General features: G+C 48.0%; 1 long non-coding RNA gene across 3 annotated transcripts in view; it reads left to right on the forward strand.

The window, feature by feature from the left end:
- The window catches only part of LOC117312999 (uncharacterized), a 41,378-nt gene extending 20,807 nt beyond the window's left edge, over window positions 1-20,571 (forward strand). For 2 of the 3 annotated variants that reach the window (XR_004527496.2, XR_012333199.1), the window contains exons 4-5: window positions 5,078-5,223; window positions 11,462-20,571. This is a non-coding gene — a long non-coding RNA (uncharacterized lncRNA). The remainder of the gene's footprint in view (window positions 1-5,077; window positions 5,224-11,461) is intronic. The other variant, XR_012333198.1, reaches the window with a different exon arrangement.
- Window positions 20,572-20,636: the final 65 nt, after the last annotated feature.

Genomic DNA, 20,636 nt, shown 5'->3' on the forward strand with positions numbered 1-20,636 from the left:
AGACACAGATTAGCTGAATGGATACAAAAACAAGACCCTTATATATGCTGTCTACAAGAGACCCACTTCAGACCTAGACACACATACAGACTGATAGTAAGGGGATGGAAAAAGATATTCCATGCAAATGGAAACCAAAAGAAAGCTGGACTAGCAATTCTCATATCAGAAAAAATAGACTTTAAAATAAGAACTATTAAAAGAGACAAAGAAGGACACTACATAATGATCAAGGGATCGATCCAAGAAGAAGATATAACAATTGTAACTATTTATGCACCCAACATAGGAGCACCTCAATACATAAGGCAGATGCTAACAGCCATAAAAGGGGAAATCGACAGTAACACATTCATAGTAGGGGACTTAAACACCCCACTTTCACCCATGGACAGATCATCCAAAATGAAAATAAATAAGGAAACACAAGCTTTAAATGATACATTAAACAAGATGGACTTAATTGATATTTATAGGACACTCCATCCAAAAACAACAGAATACACATTTTTCTCAAGTGCTCATGGAACATTCTCCAGGATAGATCATATATTAGGTCACAAATCAAGCCTTGGTAAATTTAAGAAAATTGAAATTGTATCAAGTATCTTTTCTGACGACAACGCCATGAGACTAGATATCAATTACAGGAAAAGATCTGTAAAAAATACAAACACATGGAGGCTAAACAATACACTACTTAATGATGAAGTGATCACTGAAGAAATCAAAGAGGAAATCAAAAAATACCTAGAAACAAATGACAATGGAGACACAATGACCCAAAACCTATGGGATGCAGCAAAAGCAGTTCTAAGGGGGAAGTTTATAGCAATACAAACCCACCTTAAGAAGCAGGAAACATTTCGAATAAACAACCTAACCTTGCACCTGAAGCAATTAGAGAAAGAAGAACAAAAAAACCCCAAAGCTAGCACAAGGAAAGAAATCATAAAAATCAGATCAGAAATAAATGAAAAAGAAATGAAGGAAACAATAGCAAAGATCAATAAAACTAAAAGCTGGTTCTTTGAGAAGATAAACAAAATAGATAAACCACTAGCCAGACTCATCAAGAAAAAAAGAGAGAAGACTCAAATCAATAGAATTAGAAATGAAAAAGGAGAGGTAACAACTGACACTGCAGAGATAAAAAAGATCATGAGAGATTACTACAAGCAACTCTATGCCAATAAAACGGACAATCTGGATGAAATGGACAAATTCTTAGAAATGCACAACCTGCCAAGACTGAATCAGGAAGAAATAGAAAATATGAACAGACCAATCACAAGCACTGAAATTGAAAATGTGATTAAAAATCTTCCAACAAACAAAAGCCCAGGACCAGATGGCTTCACAGGCGAATTCTATCAAACATTTAGAGAAGAGCTAACACCTATCCTTCTCAAACTCTTCCAAAATATAGCAGAGGGAGGAACACTCCCAAATTCCTTCTACAAGGCCACCATTACCTTGATACCAAAACCAGACAAGGATGTCACAAAGAAAGAAAACTACAGGCCAATATTACTGATGAACATAGATGCAAAAATCCTCAACAAAATACTAGCAAACAGAATCCAACAGCACATTAAAAGGATCATACACCATGATCAAGTGGGGTTTATTCCAGGAATGCAAGGATTCTTCAATAGATGCAAATCTATCAATGTGATAAAACATATTAACAAATTGAAGGAGAAAAACCATGTGATCATATCAGTAGATGCAGAGAAAGCTTTTGACAAAATTCAACACCCATTTATGATAAAAACCCTGCAGAAAGTAGGCATAGAGGGAACTTTCCTCAACATAATAAGGCCATATATGACAAGCCCACAGCAAACCTCATCCTCAATGGTGAAAAACTGAAAGCATTTCCACTAAGATCAGGAACAAGACAAGCTTGCCCACTCTCACCACTCTTATTCAACATAGTTTTGGAAGTTTTAGCCACAGCAATCAGAGAAGAAAAAGAAATAAAAGGAATCCAAATCGGAAAAGAAGAAGTAAAGCTGTCACTGTTTGCAGATGACATGATCCTATACATAGAGAATCTTAAAGATGCTACCAGAAAACTACTAGAGCTAATCAATGAATTTGGTAAAGTGGCAGGATACAAAATTAATGCACAGAAATCTCTGGCATTCCTATATACTAATGATGAAAAATCTGAAAGTGAAATCAAGAAAACACTCCCATTTACCATTGCAACAAAAAGAATAAAATATCTAGGAATAAACCTACCTGAGGAGACAAAAGACCTGTATGCAGAAAATTATAAGACACTGATGAAAGAAATTAAAGATGATACAAATAGATGGAGAGATATACCATGTTCTTGGATTGGAAGAATCAACATTGTGAAAATGACTCTACTACCCAAAGCAATCTATAGATTGAATGCAATCCCTATCAAACTACCACTGGCATTTTTCACAGAACTAGAACAAAAAATTTCACAATTTGTATGGAAACACAAAAGGCCCCGAATAGCCAAAGCAATCTTGAGAACGAAAAACGGAGCTGGAGGAATCAGGCTCCCTGACTTCAGACTATACTACAAAGCTACAGTAATCAAGACAGTATGGTACTGGCACAAAAACAGAAAGATAGATCAATGGAACAGGATAGAAAGCCCAGAGATAAACCCACGCACATATGGACACCTTATCTTTGATAAAGGTGGCAGGAATGTACAGTGGAGAAAGGAGAGCCTCTTCAATAAGTGGTGCTGGGAAAACTGGACAGGTACATGTAAAAGTATGAGATTAGATCACTCCCTAACACCATACACAAAAATAAGCTCAAAATGGATTAAAGACCTAAATGTAAGGCCAGAAACTATCAAACTCTTAGAGGAAAACATAGGCAGAACACTCTATGACATAAATCACAGCAAGATCCTTTCTGACCCACCTCCTAGAGTAATGGAAATAAAAACAAAAATAAACAAATGGGACCTAATGAAACTTCAAAGCTTTTGCACAGCAAAGAAAACCATAAACAAGACCAAAAGACAACCCTCAGAATGGGAGAAAATATTTGCAAATGAAGCAACCAACAAAGGATTAATCTCCAAAATTTACAAGCAGCTCATGCAGCTCAATAACAAAAAAACAAACAACCCAATCCAAAAATGGGCAGAAGACCTAAATAGACATTTCTCCAAAGAAGATATACAGACTGCCAACAAACACATGAAAGAATGCTCAACATCATTAATCATTAGAGAAATGCAAATCAAAACTACAATGAGATATCATCTCACACCAGTCAGAATGGCCATCATCAAAAAATCTAGAAACAGTAAATGCTGGAGAGGGTGTGGAAAAAAGGGAACACTCTTGCACTGCTGGTGGGAATGTGAATTGGTACAGCCGCTATGGAGAAGAGTGTGGAGGTTCCTTAAAAAACTACAAATAGAACTACCATATGACCCAGCAATCCCACTACTGGGCATATACCCTGAGAAAACCAAAATTCAAAAAGAGTCATGTACCAAAATGTTCATTGCAGCTCTATTTACAATAGCCCAGAGGTGGAAACAACCTAAGTGCCCATCATCGGATGAATGGATAAAGAAGATGTGGCACACATATACAATGGAATATTACTCAGCCATAAAAAGAAACGAAATTGAGCTATTTGTAATGAGGTGGATAGACGTAGAGTCTGTCATACAGAGTGAAGTAAGTCAGAAAGAAAAAGACAAATACCGTATGTTAACACATATATATAGAATTTAAGAAAAGAAAATGTCATGAAGAACCTAGGGGTAAGGCAGGAATAAAGATGCAGACCTACTAGAGAACAGACTTGAGGTTATGGGGAGGGGGAAAGGTGAGTTGTGACAGGGCGAGAGAGAGTCATGGACATATACACACTAACGTACGTAGTAAGGTAGATAGCTAGTGGGAAGCAGCCGCATGGCACAGGGATATTGGCTCAGTGCTTTGTGACAGCCTGGAGGGGTGGGATAGGGAGCGTGGGAGGGAGGGAGATGCAAGAGGGAAGACATATGGGAACATATGTATATGTATAACTGATTCACTTTGTTATAAAGCAGAAACTAACACACCATTGTAAAGCAATTATACCCCAATAAAGATGTTAAAAAAAAAAAAAAAGAATTAAGCCCTTGTTGGTCACGTCAATTGCAGGTATTTTCTCCCAAACAGTGAGCACAGGTTCTGGAACAACTGGATACCCACATGCAGAAGAGTAAAGTTGGACCCTTACCTCCCCCCACCCCATATACAAAATCAACGCAAAATGGACCAAAGGCCTAGATGCAAGAACCAAAATTATAAAACTCCTAGAAGAAAACATGAGACTAAATCTTCATGACCTTGGATTTGGTCATGACTTCTTAGATCTACCAAAAGCAGAAGCAACAAAAGACAAAATAGATGAATTGGACTTCCTCAAAATGAAAAACCGTTGTGTATAAAAGGAGCAAGGAATAAGATAATCCACCATCCAAAATGGCCCAAGATGTTTGCAAACCATGTATCTGATAAAGGACTGTAGCCCAGCAGCCAAGCCCCCGGTGGTCCAGGGGAGTGTCTGTGCGGCCCCTCCCGTCCTCGGTGATCAGGGGATTTCAGGCCCCACAGCACCCGAGGGGTGGACACGGGTCATCCTCAGCAACCTCAGGGAGTGAGTGCTGGATGGTTTTGAGCCCAGATGCACTCCCATTACTGCCCTCAAAAGCTGAAGGCTTCAGCATGCCTCCAGATGGACACAAAGTATTTGCAAGTCTTTGAGAACCAAGAGAACAGTCTTCACTTTTCGGAAAGGGCATCTTATTATTTCACAGCATGACCATTTTCCATCTGGCTCTCAGGGGTGCCCTCCCGCCTCCCTGATTTCTCTGAGAGTGGCCATGGGGGTTTGGCTGTCCCCAGTCCCCACACCAGGTGACAAGGCCAGTGGGGCCAGACCCTGGTGGTCCTTAGCTTCGCTGGAGACTAACCCAGACTCTCAGCCTGCGATTGAACGTGGACGCCACTGCTTCTCCCCGTCTCCGATTCTCATCTCCTCCTCTGTCTCTCTTCCTCTTGCTTTTCAGTCTCAGATTTACCTGACGGCCACCACTCAGAGCTCCCGAAGAGCCCAGAGATTTCTTCTGGAAGGAAAGGGTCTGGAAAATCAGAGGGATAAATAAAGGATGCAGCTGATTCCTGCCTTGTGCTGATGCCCAAGAGGGTGAGGAGAGTGAGTGTTTTCTCATTAGAATTTTAAATCCTCCAAGTAATAGATCATTGTGGGGGCATCCAGTGTTCTCCTGCTCATTCTAAGAATGTCATTCTTGGATTTTAATGTGATAAATAACTTATATTATAAATATGCAGGGGGGGATATCCATTCAAAAATGTTAGAGGTAACTTCAAGGGATTTAAAACAAACAAGGACACAGAACCCTGTGTCCAGACAGTGGCTGAGAGGCTCCTACCATGAGCCGCAGACCCCTGGAGGGCGGCGTGGCCATGACTCTCCTCCCACAGGTGAGCCTACACAGGCACATCCCACGTGGGACCACTGCATTGCATAATCTTAGAGTGTCCGATGGCAGGCAGCTGGCTAGAGATGCGGACAAGAGAAAACTGCCCAGCAGCCTGGGACAACCCTGGGGTGAGGCCTTAGGAAGGGCCAGTGTCAGAGCCTCAGAGATAACTTGAAAAGAGTTCAGGCTGTTCAGGACATCGTCAGAGATGCACTTAGGCACATATTCAGGGCCTTAGTTATGGACAGGATCAGGGCATTATTTAGTGACAGCTTAGACTATAAGGGACAGCATCAGGGCCTAAGTTAGGGACAGTGTCAGTGCTTCACTTAAGAGATAACATGAGAGCCTTAGGTAGACACAGTTCAGGCTGTTATTAGGGATATCTTCAGGGCCTTAGACCAGCATCATGGCCATAATTAGAACCAGTGTTATGGCATTAGTTAGGGCCCAAACTAGGGTGTTAGTTAGGGAAAGAGTCAGGTCACTAGTTACAGACAGTGTCAGGGTTTTAGGTAGGGACAGCGACAAGTCCTTAGTTAAGAAGAGTGTCAGGGCCTCACTTAGGGGCAGCATCAGGATGTTAGTTAGGGAAAGTCAGGACAGTAGAATTTCAGATTCTGAGGTAGAGACAGCATCAGGGCCTTAGTTAGGGACAGCATCAGAGACTTACCTAGGGACATATTCAGGGCCTTAGTTAGGGACAGGATCAGGGCGTTATTGAGAGATACATGAGGCTATTAGGGACAGCATCAGGGTGTTAGGGAAAGAGTTGGCCGTTATTATAGACAGTGACAGTGCCTCAGGTAGAGACATCATCACAGCCTTAGTTAGGAAGAGGGTCAGGGCCTTGGTGAGGGACAGGGTCAGGCCAACAGTGAGGGACATCTAAGTCTATTAGGGACATCGTCAGGGCCTTAGATAGGGTCAGCATCAGGGCCGTAGGTAGGACCAGTGTCAGGGCGTTATTTAGGGACAAAATTAGGATGTTAGTTAAGGAAAAAGCCAGGAAATTAGTTACAGACAGTGTCAGCTTCTCAGGTAGAGACTTCAAGGTCTCAGTGAGAGCATCAGCATCTCAGGTAGGAGTTGCATCGGGCCATTACTTACAGACAGTGTCAAGGCCTTAATTAGGGAGAGTGTCAGAGCCTCAGAGAAAAACTTGAGGGCCTTAGTAAGAGACACTTCAGGCTGTTCGTTAGGGACATCATCAGGGCGTTAGTTATGGACAGGGTCAGGGTATTAGTGAAGGACAGCTCAGGCAATTAGGCACACCATCAGGGCCTTGGGTAGGGGCAGCGTCGGAGAGTAGTTGGGGAAAGAGTGAGGCCGTTCGGTAAAGACAGACTCAGGGCCTTAGTTAGAGACAGTGTCAGGTTCTTTGTTAGGGACACTGTCATGGCCTCAGTTAAAGATAACATGAGGGTCTTAGTTAGAGATAGTGTCAGGGTCTTAGTTATGGACATCTTTAGGGCCTCAGTTAGAGGTAATTTGAGGGCCTAATAAGAGACATTTTGGGTCATTAGTGACGTCGTCTGGACCTTCATGCCGGCTCAGTACATCATTTATGGGCCGCATCAGGGCATTAATGAGGGACAGCTCAGGTTATTAGGGACCATGTCAGGGTCTTAGTTGGGGAATGTGTCAGGACGTTTGTTAGGGAAAGAGTGGGGCCAGTAGTTAAAGACAGACTCAGGGCCTTAGTCAGAGACAGCCTCAGTCCTTAATTAGGGAGAGTGGCAGGGCCTCAGTTAAAGATAAGTTGAGGGCCTTAAAGATAAGTTGAGGGACAGCCTCCAGGCCTCAGTTAGAGACAGGTTCATGGCCTCGGGACTAAATTCAGGGTCTTAGTTAGGGACAGCATCAGGGATTTAGTTAGCATAAGAGACTCGACATTAGGTAGAGACAAGGTTAGGATAAGGTCTAGGAAAAGCGTCAGGAAATGACGTAGGGATAGTGTCAAGACCATAGCTACTTAGAGCATCAGTGCCTAATTTAGAACCAGTGTCAGGGTTTCATGTAGGGACAGTGTCAGATCCTGACTTAGGGAGAGAGACAGGGACTGAGTGAGGCCTAGAGTCAGGGCCTTAGCTGGGGACAGTGTCAGGGCATGCCTTAGGAACAGCATCAGGGCCTCGGTAGGAACAGCCTAAGGGGATTGGTAAAGACATTATCAGGGCCTCTGTGAGAGACAGCCTCACAGCCTCACATAGGTACAACGTCAAGGCTTACTTTCGGACAGTTTCAGGACCTTGGTAAGACATAGGCCAGGATATAATAAGCTCGGGACACTGTCAGGACTTTAAATATTGACGGCAGCAGGGCCTTAGTTAAGGACAGGGTCAAGGCCTTAGATAGGACTGCCATCTGTGTCTCTGTTAGGTCCCATGTCAGGGCCTGACTTAGGAATAGTGTTAGGGCTTTAGTGAGGGAGAGTTCTGGGCCAGATTTAGGAAGCGCATCTAGGCCTCAGTTAGGGACAGTGTCACGGCCTTGGGACTAAATTCAGAGCCTGAGTTAGGCACAGCATAAGGGCTTCAGTTAGCATAAGTGGCAGGACACTTGGAAGGGACAGGCTTAGGGTGAAGTTTAGGGATCGTGTCAGAAAATGACCTAGGTGTAGTGTCAAGACCTTAGTCACTGAGAGTATCAGGGCCTTATTTAGAACCAGTATCATGGCTGCAGGTAGGGACAGCGCCAGTGCCTGACTTAGGGAGAGCCACAGGGCCTGAGTGAGGCCTAGCGTCAGGCCCTTAGCTAGGGACACTGTCAGGGCATGATGTAGGAGCTGCATCAGGGCCTCTGTTGGGTCAGCAATAGGGTCTTAGTTAAAGACATGACCAGGGCCTGAGGTGGTCACAGCTTCAAGGCATGAGGTAGACATAGCTTCAGAGCCTGAGTTAGGCACAGCCTCAGGCCTTCACTTAGGGACAGCGACAGGGCTTTCTTAGGGACAGTGTCAGGCCCTTGGTTAGAAATGGGTCAGGATATTAGCTCAGGATAGTGTCCGTATTTTAGTTATTGCCGGCAGCAGGGCTTATCTTAGGGACAGATTCCGGGCCTTAGTTAGAGACAGTGTCAGGGCCCTAGTTAGGACTAGTCTGGGTCTTAGTTAGGGAGAGCATTAGGGCTTCTGTGAGGATAAGAGGCAGGTAATTAGCTCGGGACAGAGTCAGATTCCAGGCCAGGGATAGTGTCAGGAAATGAGCTAGGGATAGCGTGAAGACCTTAGTTATTGAGAGCATCAGGGCCTTAGTTAGGACCAGTGTCAGGGGCTTAATCAGTACCAGTGTCAGGGCTTGATGATGTAGGGACAGCGTCAGAGCCTCACTAAGTTATGGGAAAAGGGCCCAAGTGAGGCCTATCTTTAGGTCCTGAGTGAGGGACAGTGTCAGGGCATGTCGTAGGAGTAGTTTAAGGCTCTCTGTGAGATCAGCCTTAGGGTCCGCATAAAAGACATTCTCAGGGTCTCTGTTAGGGACATCCTCAGGGCCACCCTGAGGGACAGGGTCAGGGCTTACTTTGGGACAGTTTCAGGACCTTGGTAAGACATGGGTCAGGATATTAGCTCAGGAAAATGTCACGACTTTAGATATTGATGGCCGCAGGGCCTTAGAGACAGTGTCAGGGCCTGACTTAGGACGAGCATCAGAGCCTCTGTTAGGTACAGTGTCAGGGACTGAGTTAGGTGTTGTGTCAGGGCCTGAGGTAGGACGAGCCTCCAGGCATCAGTTAGGGGCAGCATCACGGCCTCGGGACTAATTTCAAGGCCTTAGTTAGGGACAGCATCAGGGATTTAGTTAGCATAAGAGGCTCAACATTAGTTAAAGGCAAGGTTAGGTTAAGGTCTAGGGATAGTGTCAGGACATGACTTAGGAATAGTGCCAAGACTTCAGTAACTTAGAGCATCAGGGCCTAATTTAGGACCAGTGTCAGGACTTCAGGTAAGGACAGCGTCAGAGCCGGACTTGGGAAGAGCGACAGGGCTTGAGTGAGTTCTAGAGTCAGGGCCTTAGCTAGGGACAGTATCAGGGCATGACTTAGGAGCAGCATAAGGGCCTTGGTAGGATCGGGCTCAGGGGCTTTGCTAAAGCCATTATCATCAGGGCCTCTGTTAGGGACAGCCTCAGGGTCTCACTTAGGGACAGAGTCAGGGCTTACTTAGGGACAGTTTCAGGAACGTGGTAAGAGATGGGTCAGGAAATGAGCTCAGGATAGTGTCAGGACATTAGATATTGACAGCAGCAGGGCCTTAGTTAGACACAGTGTCAGGGCCTGCGTTAGGACTAGCATCTGGGCCTCTGTTAGGTACCGTGTCAGGGGCTGAGTTAGGAATAGTGTTAGGGCTTTAGTGAGGGACAGTTCTGGGCCGGATTTAGGATGGGCATCTAGGCCTCAGTTAGTGACAGTGTCATGGCCTTGGGCCTAAATTCAGTGTCTGTGTTAGGCACAGAGTAAGGGCTTCATTTAGCATAAGAGGCAGGACATTTGCTAGTGCTAGGTTTAGGGTAAAGTTTATGGATCGTGTCAGGAAATGACCTAGGGGTAGTTTCAAGACCTTAGTCACTGAGAGTATCAGGGCCTTATTTAGAACCAGTATCATGGTTGCAGGTAGGGACAGCATCAGTGCCTGTCTTAGGGAGAGCAACAGGGCTTTGTTAGGGACAGTGTCAGGACCTTGTCTAGAAATGGGTCAGGATATTAGCTCAGGATAGTGTCATATTTTAGTTATTGCCTGTAGCAGGACCTGTATTAGTGAAGATTTCGGGCCTTAGTTAGTGACAGTGTCAGGGCCTTATTTAGGGCTAGTCTGGGCCTTAAGTAGGGCGAGCATTAGGTCATTATTGAGGATAAGAAGCAGGAAATTAGCTCGGGACAGAGTCAGCTTCCAGGCCATTTGTTGTGTCAGGAAATGATCTACGGATAGCGTGAAGACGTTAGTTATTGAGAGCATCAAGGTCCTAGTTAGGACCAGTGTCAGGACTTTAATCAGGACCAGTGTCAGGTCTTTAATCAAGACCACTGTCACAGCTTGATGTAGGGACAGCGTCAGAGCCTAACTGAAGTACGGCAACAGGGCCTATGTGAAGCCTATCTTTAGGGCCTGAGTCAGGGACAGTGTCAGGGCATGCCTTAGGAGCAGCATAAGGGCCTCTGTAGGATCAGCATTGGATCTTCGTTAAAGACATTCTCAGGGTCTCTGATAGGGACAGCCTCAGGGCCTCACTTAGGGCAGCATCAGGGATTACTTGGGAGAGTTTCCGGACCTTGGTAAGACATGGGTCAGGATTTTAGCTCAGGATAATGTCAGGACTTTATATATTGATGGCAGCAGGGCCTTAGTTAGACGCAGTGTCAGGGCCTGTGTTAGGACTAGCATCTGGGCCTCTGTTAGGTACTGTGTCAGGGCCTGAGTTAGGAATAGTGTTAGGGCATTAGTTAGGGACAATTCTCGGCCAGATTTAGGATGAACTTCTAGGCCTCATGGACAGTGTCACAGCCTTGGGACTAAATTCCGGGCCTGAGTTAGACACAGCATAAGGGCTTCAGTTAGCATAAGAGGCAGGACTTTAGCTAGGGACAGGGTCAGGTTAACAACTAGGGATAGTGTCAAGACCTTAGTCACTGAGAGTACCAGGGCCTTACTTAGAACCAGTTTCAGGGCTTCTGGTAGGGAGAGCATCAGAGCCTGACTTAGGGAGAGTGACAGGGCCTGGTGAGGCCTTGTGTCATGCCCTTAGCTGGGGACACTGTCAGGGCATGACGTAGGAACATTATCAGTGCCTTTTTTGGATCAGCAATAGGGTTTTAGTCGCTAAGCAACATCCATGCTTGTAGCTCTTCGGAGTCACTCTGTGTATGCCGCGTGTAGGGCAACACACTGCACTGTTTTTTGGGACAGCTTGATTTCCCAATACTCCCACAGGTTTATGAACACGTTTTTTTCAGGTCCAACATGCCTTGGAAGTCTGACTCATTGCCCTAGTCTGAGCTGCACTGAGAAAAACTCTCGGCTTCGCATTCCATCTAGGACCTCCTGACTGAAGTCACCCTGCCTCCAGGAGAAAGTCGGCTTGCATTCGTACTGCCACTAAAGCCCAGTTCTTCGTGTAAAACTGCAGGCTTTTGAAGAGCCACAGGCCCGAGGCCTAGCTAGGGCGTACCTTGGTTGAGGCTGTTCGCTAGATGCAGAGCACTGTGCTTTGAGGAGTTGATTCAGGGAACGAAACAGTGGGTAACCTGTGTCTCTTTTGACTTGTTAGAAACCACAGGGATGTATGGTGCATGTGCCCATGGAAATGGGGGCCTGATGGAAAGAGCCTTGCTTTCACATTTTCAAAGCGCCATGCATGCTGCCTTGAAGGACCTGAAATTCACTGCTGTTGACAGGCCTCTAGCCACTGTAGGCCTGGCTCTGGGAAGAAAATGAGTTTCCTCTATGTTAACCAGGGGCTTCCATGGCCCGGGTGGAGTTTAGCCTGCCATGCTCTAGAGATAAAGGGAAACTCAACGTGAGTACTTGCCTCGAGGAATCGCCCTGAGTATCCGTACAGAAAGGGGGCATGCAGCTGTTTCCATGAGGTCTTCGTCGGTGTTCTGCTGTAGTTTAAATGAAGTACCCTTTTCAGGACTCGTAGGCCCGTCGGGTGTGCATCATTTCCCTCCAGGATTAGTGAGTACTTGTAGAACGCTGTGGGCCTGCTGAGCAACATTGAGACCCATAGGTTGGGCCCTCAGAGGCCCTCTGTGTATGCCGAGTGATGGTCAACACACTGCACTTTCCTTAAGGGGAGCTACATTTCCAGAGCCGTCAAACAGCCTCAAGACCACTTTTGTGGCCAGTGCGATGTGCCGTGGAAGTCTTCGTCATAACCATCGTCTGAGCTCCCATGGTAAAACATTCTGCTTAAAATTCTTCGAGGAACTCGTACATGAAGTCACTCCGCTCGAGGAGAAATTCAGCATCCTACCATGCTGTGTCGCTAACGGGACACTCAGCGTGAGCACTTGCCTCAAGGTAAGGCCCTGAATGTTCGTGCAGAAGCAATGGCGTGCAGCAGTTTCCATGAGGTCGTAGCCTCTGCTCTTCATTATCTTAACGGCCGTATGCTTTTCAGGACACCTAGCAACCTCGCGTGGGAATCCTATTCCCAGCTGGAACACGGAGTACCGCCAGGCCCGCCTTGGTCTGCTAAGCAACTTCCAGGCCCGTAGCCCTTCGGAGCCACTCTGTGTATACCGAATATAGGGCCACACACTGCCCTCCTTCATGGGACAGCTTGAAATCCCCAGCACTCCCAGCAATTCACGAACACCGTTCTAGCATGTCCAAAATGCCGGGGAAGTCTGATTCATTGCCCTAGTCTGAGCTGCACTGAGAAAATCCCTCGGCTTCATATTCCATTTAGGACCTCTTGCCTGAAGTCATGCTGCCTCCAGGAGAAACTCAGCTTGCGTTTCTACTGTCACTAAAGCCCAGTTCTTTGTGTAATACTGCAAGCTTTTGAAGAGCCACAGGCCCGGAGGCTTAGCTAGTGTGTACCTTGTTTGGGACAGTTTGCTAGATGCAGAACACCATGCTTCGAGGAGTTGATTCAGGGAAGGAACCCCTGGGTAACCTGTGTCTCTTTTGGCTTGTTAGAAACCACAGGGATGGATGCTGCGTGTGCCCATGGAAATGAGGCCCTGATGGAACTAGCCTTGCTTTCCCATTTTGAAAGCTCCATGCATGCTGCCTTGCAGCTACCTGAAATTCACTGCTGTTGACAGGCCTCTAGCCACTGTAGGCCTGGCTCTGGGAAGAAAATGAGTTTCCTCTATCTAAACCACGTGCTTCCATGGCCGGGGTGGAGCTCATCCTGCCATTCTCTAGATATAAAGGGAAACTCAATGTGAGTACTTGCCTCGAGGAAAGGCCCTGAGTATCCGTACAGAAAGGGAGGCATGCAGCTCTTTCCATGAGGTCTTAGTCACCGTTCTGCTGTATTTTAAAGGAAGTACCCTTTTCAGGACTACTAGACCCCTCTGGTGTGCATCATTTCCCTCCAGGATCACTGAGTAGCTCCAGACCCCTGTGGTCCTGCTGAGTAACATCAAGCCCCATAGGTCGGTCCCTCGGAGGTCCTCTGTGTATGTCGAGTTATGGGCAACACACTGCATGTTCCATAAGGAGAGCTACATTCCAGAGCCCTCGAAAAGCCTCAGGACCATATTTCTGGCCAGTCCAATGTGCCGTGGAAGACTTCGTCAAGGCCATCATCGGAGCTGCCATGGGAAAGCATTCTGCTTACAATTCTTCGAGGACCTCGTACCTGAAATCTCTCTGATCGAGAAGAAATTCACCATCCGACCATGCTGTGTTGCTAACAGGACACTCAGCATGAGCACTTGCCTGTAGTTAAGTCCTTGAATTTCCCTGTAGAATCAGAGGTATGCAGCAGTTTCCCTGAGGCTGTAGCTCTGCTGTGCATTATCTTAACAGCAGTACGCTTTTCAGGACACCTAGGAGCCTCACGTGGGCACCCCGTTCCCGGCAGGAACAGTGAGTCGCCCCAGGCCCCCCTGGGCCTGCTAAGCAACTTCCAGGCCTGTAGCCCTTCGCTGCCACTCTGTGTATGCCGAGTATAAGGCAACACACTTCCCTTCATGGGACAGCTTGAAATCCCCAGCACTCTCACAGGTTCACAAACCCGGTTCTAGCTCGTCCAACATGCCCTGGAAGTCTGCCTCATAGCCCTAGTCTGAGCTGCACTGAGAAAAACCCTCGGCTTCGAATTCCATCTAGGATCTCCTGCCTGAAGTCACCCTGCCTCCAGGAAAAAGTCGGCTTCCGTTCCGACTGCCACTAAAGCCAGAATATGTATGCCGATTATAGGGCAACACACTGCACTCCTTCATGGGACAACTTGAAATCCCCAGCACTCCCAGAGTTCCACGTATACCGTTCTAGAAAGTCCAACATGCCAGGGACGTCTGACTCATTGCCCTAGTGTGAGCTGCACTGAGAAAAACACTCGGCTTCACATTCCATCTAGGACCTTGTGCCTGAAGTCACCCTCCCTCCAGCAGAAAGTCGGCTTGCGTTCTGACCACCACTAAAGCCCAGTTCTTCGTGTAACACTGCAGGCTTTTAAAGAGCCACAGGCCCATCGACTTAGCTACAGTGTACCTTGGTTGAGGCAGTTCGCTAGCTTTAGAACACCCTGCTTCGAGGAGTTGATTCAGGGAAGGAACCACTGGGTACCCTGTGTCTCTTTTGACTTGGTAGAAACCACAGGGATGTGTGTCGCGTGTGCCCATGGAAATGGGGTCCTGATGGAACTAGCCTTGCTTTCCCATTTCGAAAGCTCCTTTCATGCTGCCTTGAAGCTACTTAAAATTCACTTTTGTTGACAGGCCTCTAGACACTATAGGCCTGGCTCTGGGAAGAAAATGAGTTTCCTCTATGTAAACCAGGTGCTTCCATGGCGGGTGTAGATCTCAGCCTGCCATGCTCTAGAGCTAAACAGAAACTCAGCGTGAATACCTGCCTCAAAGAAAGGCCTAGATTATCCGTACAGAAAGGGAGGAGTGCAGCTGTTTCCATGAGGTCTTAGTTGCCGTTCTGTGTTATTTTAAAGGAAGTACCCTTTTCAGGACTCCTAGGTGCCTCAGGTGTGTGTCATTTCCCTCCAATATCACTGAGTACCTCGAGACCCCGGTGGGCCTACTGAGCAATATCGAGGTCCATATGTCGGTCCCGTGGAGGCCCTCTCTGTATGCTGAGCGATGGGCAACAAACTGCACGTTCCTTAAGGAGAGCTACATTTCCAAAGCCCTCGAACAGCCTCAGGACCACATTTCTGGCTAGTCCGACGTGCCATGGAATTCTTCGTCATGGCTGTCGTCAGAGCTGCTATGGGGAAATATTCTGCTTACAATTCTTCCAGGACCTCATACCTGAAGTCACTCTGCTCGAGGAGAAATTCATCATGCTACCATGCTGTGTCACTAACGGGATACTCAGCGAAGAGCTTGCCTTAAGGTAAGGACCTGAACTGCCGAGCAGAAGTGGAGGTGTGCAGCAGTTTCCATAAGGCCGTAGCCGCTACTCTGCATTATCTTGATGGCAGTACACTTTTCAGGACACCTAGGAGTGTCGCGTGGGCACCGTATTCCCTGCAGGAACACTGAGTACCCCTAGGCCCCCCTGGGCCTGCAAAGCAACTTTCATGCCCGTAGCCCTCTGGAGCCACTCTGTGTATGCCGAGTGTAGGACAACACACTCCACTCTTGCTTGGGACAGCTTGAAATCCCCAGCACTCTCATAGGTTTACGAACACTGTTCTAGCACGTCCAACATGCCGGGGAAGTCTGACTCATTGGCCTAGTCTGAGCTGCACTGAGAAAAACCCTCGGCTTCACTTTCCATCTGGACATCCTGCCTAAAGTCACCCTGCCTCCTTGAGAAAGTCGGCTTGTGTTCCAACTGCCACGAAAGCCCAGTTCTTCGTGTAATACTGCAGGCTTTTGAAGAGGCACAGACCCGGAGGCCTAGCTATGGTGTACCTTGGTTGAGGCAGTTCGTTACATGCCGAACACCCTGCTTAGAGGATTTGATTTGATTCAGGGAAGGAACCACTTGGCAACCTGTGTCTCTTTTGACTTGTTGTAAAGCACAGGGTTGTATGGTGCGTGTGCTCATGGAAATGGGATCCTGATGGAACTAACCTTGCTTTCCCATTTTGAAAGCTCCATTCATGCTTCCTTAAAGCTACGTGAAATTCACTGCTGTGGACAGGACTCTAGCCACTATACGCCTGGCTATGAGAAGAACATGAGTTTCCTGTATCTAAACCAGGTGCTTCTATGACCGGGGTGGAGCTCAGCCTGCCACGCTCTAGAGCTAAAGGGAAACTCAATGTGAGTACTTGCGTCGAGGACAGGCCCTGAGTATCCAGGCAGAAAGGGAGGCACGCAACTGTTTCCATGAGGTCTTAGTCGCTGTTCTGCTTTATTTCATCGGGAGTACCCTTTTTAGGACTCCTGGGCCCCTCGGGTTTGCATAATATTCCCTGCAAGATTACTGAGTACCTCCAGACCCCTGTGGGCCTGCTGAGCAACATTGAGGCCCATATGTCGGACCCTCAGAGGGGCCCTCTGTTTATCGAGTGATGGGCAACACACTGCACCTTCCTTAAGGGGAACTGCCATGAGAAAACCTTCTGCTTACAATTTTTCGAGGATCTCGTACCTGAAGTCACTCTGCTCGAGGAGAAGTTCACCATCCTACCATGCTGTGTCGCTAACGGGAAACTCAGCAAGAACACTTGCCTGTAGGTAATGCCCTGAATTGCCCTGCAGAAGCAGAGGCGTGCAGCAGTTTCCATCAGGCTGCAGCTGCTTCTCTGCATTATCTTAACCGCAGTACCCTTTTTAGGATACCTAAGAGACTCGGGTCGGCACCGTATTCCCAGCCTAAGTTGGGAGTACCCCCAGGCCTCCCTGGGCTGCTAAGCAACATCCAGTCCCGGTAGCCCTTCGGAGTCACTCTGTGTATGCCGAATGTAGGGCAACAGGTTGCACTCTTTCTTGGGACAGCTTGAAATCCCCAGTACTCCCACAGGTTCACGAACACTGTTTTCGCACGTCCAACATGCTGTGGAAGTCTGACTCATTGCCCTAGTCTGAGCTGAACTGACAAAAACCCTTGGATTTGCATTCCATCTAGGATCTCTTGTCTGAATTCACCCTGCCTGCAGGAGAAAGTCGGCTTGCTTCCAACTGTATCTAAAGCCCAGTTCTTTGTGTAACACTGCAGGCTTTTGAAGAGCCTCAGGCCCGGAGGCCTAGCTAGGGTGTTCCTTGGTTGATGCAGTTCACTAGATGCAGAACACCCTGCTTCGAGGAGTTGATTCAGGGAAGGAATCACTGGGTAACCTGTGTCTCTTTTGACTTGTTTGAATCCAAAGGGATATATATGCTGCGTGTGCCCATGGAAATTGTGGCCTGATGGAACTAGCCTTGCTTTCCCATTTTGAAAGCTCCATTCATGCTGCCTTGATGCTACCTGAAATTTCTGCTGTTGACAGGCCTCTAGCCATTGTAGGCATGGTTCTGGGAAGGTAATGAGTTTCCTCTAGCTAAACCGGGTGCTTCCATGGCCGGGGTGGAGCTCAGCCTGCCATGCTCTAGAGCTAAAGAGAAACTCATCGTGAGTATGTGCCTCGAGGAAAGGCCCTGAGTAGCCGTGCAGAAAGGGAGGCGTGCCGCTGTTTCCATGAGGTCTTACTCGCTGTCTGCTGTATTTTAGGGGAACTACCCATTTTAGGACTCCTAGGGCCCTCGGGTGTGCATCCTTTTCCCTTGAAGATCACTGAGTACCTCCAGACCGCTGTGGGCCTGCTGAGCAACATTGAGTCCCATAAGTCGGTCCCTCGGAGTCCCTCTGCGTATGCCGAGTGTTGGGCAGCACACTGCACGTTCCTTAAGGAGAGCTACATTCCCATGGCCCGCAAACATCCTTCAGGGCCACATTTCTGGCCAGTCCGACCTGCTATGGAAGTCTTCGTCATGGCCATCGTCTGAGATGTCATGGGAAAACACTCTGCTCAGGATTCTTCGAGGACCTCGTACCTGAAGTCACTCTGCTCGAGGAGAAATTTTGCATCCTACAATGCTGAGTCACAACCGGGACACTCAGCGTGAGCACTTGCCTCAAGGTAAGGCCCTGAATTGCCGTGCAGAAGCCGAGTTGTATAGCAGTTTCCATGAGGCCGAAGCTGCTGCTCTGCATGATCTTAACTGCAGTACACTTTTCAGGACACCTAGGAGCCCAGCGTGGGCACCCTATTCCTGGCAGGAACAGTGAGTACCCCCATGTCCCCCTGGGCCTGCTAAGCAACTTCCAGGCCCGTAGCCCATTGCAGCCACTCTGTGTATGCCGTGTGTAGGGCAAGACCCTGAAGTCCTTCTTCGGTCATCTTGAAATCCCCAGCTCTCCCAGAGTGTCACCAACACTGGTCTAGCACGTCCAACATGCCGGGGAAGTCTGACTCATTGCCCTAGTCTGAGCTGCACTGAGAGAAACCCTCGGCTTCGCGTTCCATCTAGGACCTCCTGCCTGAAGTCATCCTGCCTCCAGGGGAAAGTCTTCTTGCATTCCTAGTGCATCTAAAACCCAGTTCTTCATGTAACACTGCAGGCTTTTGAAGAGCCACAGGCCCGGAAGCCTAGCTAGGTCATACCTTGGTTGAGGCAGTTTGCTAGATGCAGAACACCCTGCTTCAAGGAGTTGATTCAGGGAAGGAACCACTGGGTAACCTGTGTCTCTTTTGACTTGTTGAAAACCACAGGGATGTATGCTAGGTGTGTGCCCATGGAAATGGGGGCCTGAATGATCTAGCCTTGCTTTCCCATTTTGAAAGCTCCATTCATGCTGCCTTGAAGCCACCTGAAATTCACTGCTGTTGACAGGCTTCTATCCACTGTAGGCATTGCTCTGGGAAGGAAATGAGTTTCCTCTATCTGAACTGGGTGCTTCCATGACGGGGGTGGAGCTCAGCCTGCCATGCTCTAGAGCTAAAGGAAAACTCAACGTGAGTACTTGCCTCGAGGAAAGGCCTTGAGTAGCCCTGCAGAAAGCGAGGCATGCAGCTGTTTCCATGACGTGTTAGTCGCTGTTCCTCTTTATTTTAAAGGAAGTACCCTTTTTAGGACTCCTATGCCCCTCTGGTGTGCATCATTTCCCTCCAGGATCACTGAGTACCTCCAGACCCCTGTGGGCCTGCTGACCATCATCGAGGCCCATAGGTCAGTCCCTCGGAGGCCCTCTGCATATGCCGAGTGATGGGCAACACACTGCACATTCCTTAAGGAGAGCTACATTTCCACAGCCCTCGAACAGCCTTCAGGACCACATTTCTGGCTAGTCTGATGTGACATTGAAGTCTTTGTCATGGCCCTCGTCTGAGCTGCCAAGAGAAAACACTCTGCTTAGAATTCTTCGAGGACCTCGTACCTGAAGTCACCCTTCTCAAGGAGAAAGTCAGCATGCTACCATGCTGTTTCGCTAACGGGACGCTCAGCGTGAGCATTTGCCTCGAGGTAATGCCTAGTGCGTGCTGTGACCCATATCACCTGTGAGGACACAAGCCACAAGCGTATGTTGGGTCCTGTGAACCTCCCAGCCAGTCCCTCAAGGTGAGGGCGGCCCTGTATACCCCAGCCCTCTCCTCCACGCCTAGTAGGTGGAAGACCCACTTCTCCTTGCCATTCCAGAAGTGGTTCTGGAGCTGTCCTGGGAGGGCTTCTGGGGTTATGCAGGCTGAGCCCCTGTTGCTATCTACCCACTTCCCCACAAGAGCCTCCAGAGCAAGCTGTTTGCCCTGTTGCCTGAATGACCACCCACCAGTTTTCTCAAGAAAGAATCAGGGGTTTCTGTAGCAGCGTCTGCAGGCAGCTGTGCATCTGGGCCCACGTTCACATCTTCTGTGTAAACACCGAGAACCTTCCCTGACATGTGCCCCTGGCTGACCACCTCCACATGCCGACAACAGGCCCCAGTGTGGGCATCAGACTGGCCGCCCATCACAGCCTCCTCTTGTTGTCAGAGCTGCTCCAGGCTCTGCTCAAGCCCCGTGCACCCACCTTTCACAGGGCTGTCCTCCACCCCCACCTTCAGCAGCAGTTCACCTAAGTATTTAAGTTAAGGGGTCCAGAGATAAGAAAGGAAGCTACAAACAAACAAACAGATGGACCCAGCTGGGACCAAGATGGCAACGAATGTGACCTCCAACCGACCCCGAGTCTCATCACGTGTTGAATTTACTATATCTGCATATTAAGTGACACACTCACCAGCGGCCATGGCTGGACATGAAGGACCAGAAACGGGTAAAAGGAGGTGGTACCCCAGCCCCTTGGAAAAAGCCCCACCCTTTCCCCAGAAGGCCTCTTCATCCCACCACTAACCTCACTCCTCCTCCCTTTGTCTTTACTCTAAAATTAAACCATTCTCTCCAGGACGGCGAGAAGGTGATCTGTGAACTCAGTTCCCGCTTCTCCATTCTTTGGCCACTGAATGGAGACTGTGCTGTGTTGGTCTCGGCTTTGGTTCTGTTATTTGCCTACTTGAACCCACGTG

The sequence above is a fragment of the Tursiops truncatus genome, chromosome 7 (assembly GCF_011762595.2).
Source record: "Tursiops truncatus isolate mTurTru1 chromosome 7, mTurTru1.mat.Y, whole genome shotgun sequence".
NCBI classification, from domain to species: domain Eukaryota; kingdom Metazoa; phylum Chordata; class Mammalia; order Artiodactyla; family Delphinidae; genus Tursiops; species Tursiops truncatus.